Source organism: Nerophis lumbriciformis, linkage group LG37 (genome assembly GCF_033978685.3).
Source record: "Nerophis lumbriciformis linkage group LG37, RoL_Nlum_v2.1, whole genome shotgun sequence".
Classification (NCBI taxonomy): Eukaryota; Metazoa; Chordata; class Actinopteri; order Syngnathiformes; family Syngnathidae; genus Nerophis; species Nerophis lumbriciformis.
Genome location: NC_084584.2, coordinates 24,202,256 through 24,208,255, shown reverse-complemented (window position 1 = coordinate 24,208,255; position 6,000 = coordinate 24,202,256). Strand labels below are relative to the sequence as shown.

Below are 6,000 nucleotides of genomic sequence, written 5' to 3'. Positions count from 1 at the left end.
TCAATTAATATATTCTGTGGACATACCCATTTCCTGAAAGCTGATCTGTCCAGTTTTGGAGTTGATGTCAGCAGGCCAGGGAAGCTAGGGTCGATATTCTTCTCTTGATCATCTTCGGTGGCATAAGGGACGGTGTGAGCCAAGACATCCAGGGGGTTTAGCTCGCTCGTCTGCGGGAACAAACTGCCGCCATTGCTTGCCGTGCTACCGAGGTCCTTTGTCCCTGAATTGCTCACACACTCCGGCAGATTCAATGGGGGTCTGGCGGCAGATTTCTTTGACTTTATCGTTGGAAATGCATCTGCTTTGAGTGTCGCAGGATATCCACACATTCTTGCCATCTCTGTCGTAGCATAGCTTTCGTCGGTAAAGTGTGCGGAACAAACGTCCAATTTCTTGCCACTTTCGCATCTTTGGGCCACTGGTGCAACTTGAATCCGTCCCTGTTCGTGTTGTTACACCCTCCGACAACACACCGACGAGGCATGATGTCTCCAAGGTACGGAAAACAGTCGAAAAAACGGAAAATAACAGAGCTGATTTGACTCGGTGTTTGAGAAAATGGCGGATTGCTTCCCGATATGACGTCACGTTGTGAGCGAATATTAGAAAGGCGTTTAATTCGCCAAAATTCACCCATTTAGTGTTCGGAAATCGGTTAAAAAAATATATGGTCTTTTTTTTCTGCAACATCAAGGTGATAATGTTCCCCTTTAAATCATCTGAAAGGTAGTTTCTGATATCTAAAATGAATCTACTGCTGCTCTTTGTCTATATGTTACAACAGGAGCGAGCGTATAAAATGTGATTGCCGCTCTTTGTAATTCGTATTAGTATTATTTTGTACAATCAGTCACCAAAGACTGCCGTGCCTTATGGATGTCCATGTTTGTGAGACAACTACATGAAAAGTGCCTTTACTGATTTTAGCTTGCATTATGGCTTTTAAATTCATTACAGCAATGTGTTTGTCAAATATTTGCATATTATAATATCATTTGGTTGGAGTTTTGCCATGTTATGTTTTGCTCCATGTGCCTTTTAAACAGCAGTGTTTTTTCCCTTGTATTTCTTTTATTAGAGCACTTTCTGCGTGTGCGGCTGCCATTACGTGTCAACAGTGCCATCCAGTGGACGATAACTGTAACAACACCTCTTCGTTTGTCGTCTGTTCAACTCAACAGAAATAGTGGGCTTAGTTTTGTTGTGTTTTTTGCAATAATTTACACAATGACGATTAAAGAAACGGTACGTGTGATGACTATTGACTTTTTTCAAATACTTTAAAATGTTATATCGTTCTCATTTTAATTGTTTTATACCCGTGTGCAGCTGAAATAGGCTCCAGCACCCCCCCGCGACCCCAAAAGGGAATAAGCGGTAGAAAATGGATGGATGGATGGAACACACACAGTAAATATTGAAAATATACACACAAAGTAAGGCACTTATAACACATTACAATATTTCAAATATTAACAAGGTTGAGCAGTTAATAAAATACAGTATGAAACAACAGAAATAGATTAAAATTAATTTAATTTAAAAACATATATATATGTAAATATCTAAATGTGTGTGTATATATATATATATATATATATATATATATATATATATATATATATATATGTATGTATATATGTATACAGAGATAGGGTGAGAAGCTCTGCCATCCGGGGGGAGCTCAAAGTAAAGCCGCTGCTCCTCCACATGAAGAGGAGCCAGATGAGGTGGTCCGGGCATCTGGTCAGGATGCCACCCGAACGCCTCCCGAGGGAGGTGTTTAGGGCACGTCCGACCGGTAGGAGGCCACGGAGAAGACCCAGGACACGTTGGGAAGACTATGTCTCCCGGCTGGCCTGGGAATGCCTCAGGATCCCCCGGGAAGAGCTGGACGAAGTGGCTGGGGAGAGGGAAGTCTGGGCTTCCCTGCTTAGGCTGCTGCCCCCGCGACCCGACCTCGGATAAGCGGAAGAAGATGATGGATGGATGGATGGATGGATGGATATATATATATATATATATATATATATATATATGTATGTATGTATGTATGTATGTATGTATGTATGTATGTATGTATGTATGTATGTATGTATGTATGTATGTATGTATGTATGTATGTATGTGTGTATATATATATATATGTATGTATGTGTATATATATATATGTATATATATGTATATATAGGTATATATGTATATATACTTATATATATGTATATATACATATGAGTTTGAGTTGAAATAAACTCAAACCCATCCAAATGATCAGAATCAGGTGTCCTAATCACTTGGTCCGGCCACAGGTATATAAAATCAAGCACTTCGGCATGAAGACTGTTTCTACAAACATTTGTGAAAGAATGGATGCCACCTGTGCAACAAATCCAGTCGTAAATATTCCAAAGTCAACTGTCAGCTTTATTATAAGAAAATGGAAGAGTTTGGGAACAACAGCAACTCAGCCCCGAAGTGGTAGGCCACGTAAACTGGCAGAGGGGTCAGCGGATGCTGAAGCGCATAGTGCAAAGAGGTCGCCGACTTTCCGCATAGTCAGTTTCTACAGAGCTCCAAACTTCATGTGACCTTCCAATTAACCCACGTACAGTACGCAGGGAGCTTCATGGAATGGGTTTCCATGGCCGGGCTGCTGCATCTAAGCCATACATCGCCAAGTCCAATGCAAAGCGTCGAATGCAGTGGTGTAAAGCACGTCGCTACTGGACTCTAGAGCAGTGGAGACGCCTTCTCTGGACTGATGAACGCTTTTCCATCTTGCAATCTGATGGGCCAGTCTGGGTTTGGAGCTTGCCAGGAGAACGCTACATTTCGGACTGTATTGTGCCGAGTGTGAAATTTGGTGGAGGAGGAATTATGGTGTGGGGTTGTTTTTCAGGAGTTGGGCTTGGCCCCTGAGTTCCAAACATTTTGGACAATTCCATGTTCCCAACTTTGTGGGGACATTTTGGAGCGGGCCCCTTCCTCTTCCAACATGACTGTGCACGAAGCACTTGACTGGCCTGCACAGACTCCTCCAAATCTAAACATCAGACATGGAAATGATCAGCTGGACTCTCGACGCAATTGACAAAATGTTTTCGACGAGGAAAAGAGGTTCTGGGGAGCCTGGCTAGCCTGATGGAACCCTTGCTGCGGGGTACGTGAGAGATTCCTGGGATAAATGGAGAATCATGTGCCTCTCAGTCCTTTCCATCGAGGACGTGGAAGACATCTACCTATTTGCAACCGTGATCGCGGGGCACCTGCTGATTGGGCTGGGCATTGCTCTGGTGTATCGTCAAATTCGTAAGACGATGGCAGCCACTCAAGGAGCCCAAAGGCTGTACGTCGCAATGGAAGGTTTGGGCCGGGCTGTGGGATGAAAGACTGTGGCGATTTCTGAACTAAATCGCAAGATGGATCACATCATGTAGAAGCTTGATGAAAAGGAAACATTTAATATGAGGGCCAGCATGGATGAATAGAACAGACAAGTCATTGTAATGTCTGCTCGCAGAAAACAAACATCCTAATCTACGATTTGACTCCCTCGAATGGCCTTGACGCTGTAAACAACAGGAACAGGCTGTTCTGAAAACATCCCCGAGGACACCTCAATGATGGACGCTTTTGACCTCCCTCCCTCCTCAACAACACCTGGAGTCGAACTTTTGCTTGCATGCAGAACGGCCCCAGCCTATGAACATTACATCGACACGCGCAAGACAATGGGCATACATACCCCCCCCCCCCCTCCCTCACCCCACGCCTTCACCCCCGCTTGATTCCCCTCGGGGTGATGGACGGCTGGCAGCGCTTCATAGCAGCAGTCGACCTCCAGGGCCCAACTCCCCGCCCCTCTGTTGCGAGTTGTCGTGATTAAATGTAACATGTTTATGTGTGCATGGCATGGAGTTTTTTTCCCACTCCAGACTAGGCCCCCTTAGGAGCCCAGTCTAGATTGTATTATTTTACTCATCTTCTTCCCCAGCGTTTTACCTTTTTCTTATCTTTTACGGGGCGCCTCGTGGCGACCCATCAGCGTTCCTGTTCTGTAACCCTGTACACTGTTTGTTTGCCTAATCTTGAACGGGTTTGTGCTGAAAACATAGTTTCGTTGTACTTGTGCAATGACAATAAACTCCTATCCTATCCTATCCTAAGAGGACATCATATACCATGAATTGATTTACGTGGACCCCGACTTAAACAAGTTGAAAAACTTATTCGGGTGTTACCATTTAGTGGTCAATTGTACGGAATATGTACTGTACTGTGCAATCTACTAATAAAAGTTTCAATCAATCAAAAAAAATAAATTGAACCCTATGGGCGAGGAATGGGATGGCACTTCAAGTTCATATGTGAGTCAAGGCAGGTGGCCAAATACTTTTGGCAATATAGTGTATGAACTATATTGTAATATATCTATTGATAAAGTGCTGTGGTGTGTACATTATTTTCTGTCCTGACATTTTTGTTGGTGTAATGAATGAGTTGGAAAGTAGGGCTGTGAATCTTTGGGTGTCCCACGATTCGATTCAATATCGATTCTTGGGGTCACGATTCGATTCAAAATCGATTTTTTTTTTTCGATTCAACGCGATTCTCGATTCAAAAACGATATTTTCTTGATTCAAAAGGATTCTCTATTCATTCAATACATAGGATTTCAGCAGGATCTACCCCAGTCTGCTGACATGCAAGCAGAGTAGTAGATTTTTGTAAAAAGCTTTTATAATTGTAAAGGACAATGTTTTATCAACTGATTGCAATAATGTAAATTTATTTTAACTATTAAATGAACCAAAAATATGACTTATTTTATCTTTGTGAAAATATTGGACACAGTGTGTTGTCAAGCTTATGAGATGTGATGCAAGTGTAAGCCACTGTGACACTATTGTACTTTTTTTTTTATATAAATGTCTAATGATAATGTCGATGAGGGATTTTTAATCACTGCTAAGTTTGAAATTGTAACTAATATTGATACTGTTGTTGATAATATTCATTTTTGTTTCACTACTTTTGGTTTGTTCTGTGTCGTGTTTGTGTCTCCTCTCAATTGCTCTGTTTATTGCAGTGTTGCTGGGTCGGGTTTGGTTTTGGAATTTGATTGCATTGTTATGGTATTGCTTTGTATTGTTTTGTTGGATTGATTAATTTAAAAAATAAAAATAAAAATAAATAAATTAAATAAATTAAAAAACAAAAAATCTATTTTTAAAAAATGAGATTCGATTCTGACTCGCACAACGTGAGAATCGCGATTCGAATTCGAATCGATTTTTTCCCGCACCCCTATTGGAAAGCTCTGCTGTGTCAAGCCTTCAGTGCAATACCCAAAAAATAACGCTAGGGGCGTCATAAACGCACGAACAGCCGCCGAGCACACACCAAAGAAGAAGACAAGAAGCTGCAGCAACAACATAACAAGGAATTACACTTACACGGCTACTAAAGAGTCCGCAACCTCCTTATGTGTGAAATGCCGAATGAAAAAAGGAATAGCGGGACTTCTTTGTTTTTCTAGTGTGTTCAAGATAGGTACGTCCACTTTTTTTCATTCATTAAAAAAAAAAAAGTAGTCGTCTGCGGCATGCTATGCTAGCTTAGCTTAGCACGGCTATCTGCGCCGCTATATTCCACTGTCGAGTTTCAGTTGGTTTTTTCCCCCTTTTACAAGTTCCACTCGGCGAGCAGAAACACACACATTGTCACGACTACTCCAAACAATTGTGTGCATTTGAGTAATAGTTGGCCGTTAAATGATAGCGGTACACCTGTATAGCATCTTTAACACACGTGAATGGAGCTCAGTTGATTGCTAGCATCAAGTGTCTTTTTGTTGTTGTGTACAATGCGGCCGTTTAATTAATTAATTTAATTAATGTTAGACAGCTAAATCGGAGTTTTTGTTGTAGGTTTTTAATTCAATGACACAGTTCCATTCCAGTCGTGGGTTGCCTCGTGTTAAGCGCCACAATCATG

The 6,000-nt window shown here is 41.7% G+C and overlaps 1 protein-coding gene across 2 annotated transcripts in view; it reads left to right on the top strand.

Moving 5' to 3' along the window:
• The first annotated feature begins 5,393 nt into the window (after positions 1-5,393).
• The window catches only part of cpsf1 (cleavage and polyadenylation specific factor 1), a 44,163-nt gene continuing 43,556 nt past the window's right edge, over positions 5,394-6,000 (top strand). For both annotated transcript variants that reach the window (XM_061931519.2, XM_061931518.2), the window contains exon 1: positions 5,394-5,556. The gene's annotated coding sequence lies outside the window, so the exon portion shown is untranslated. The remainder of the gene's footprint in view (positions 5,557-6,000) is intronic.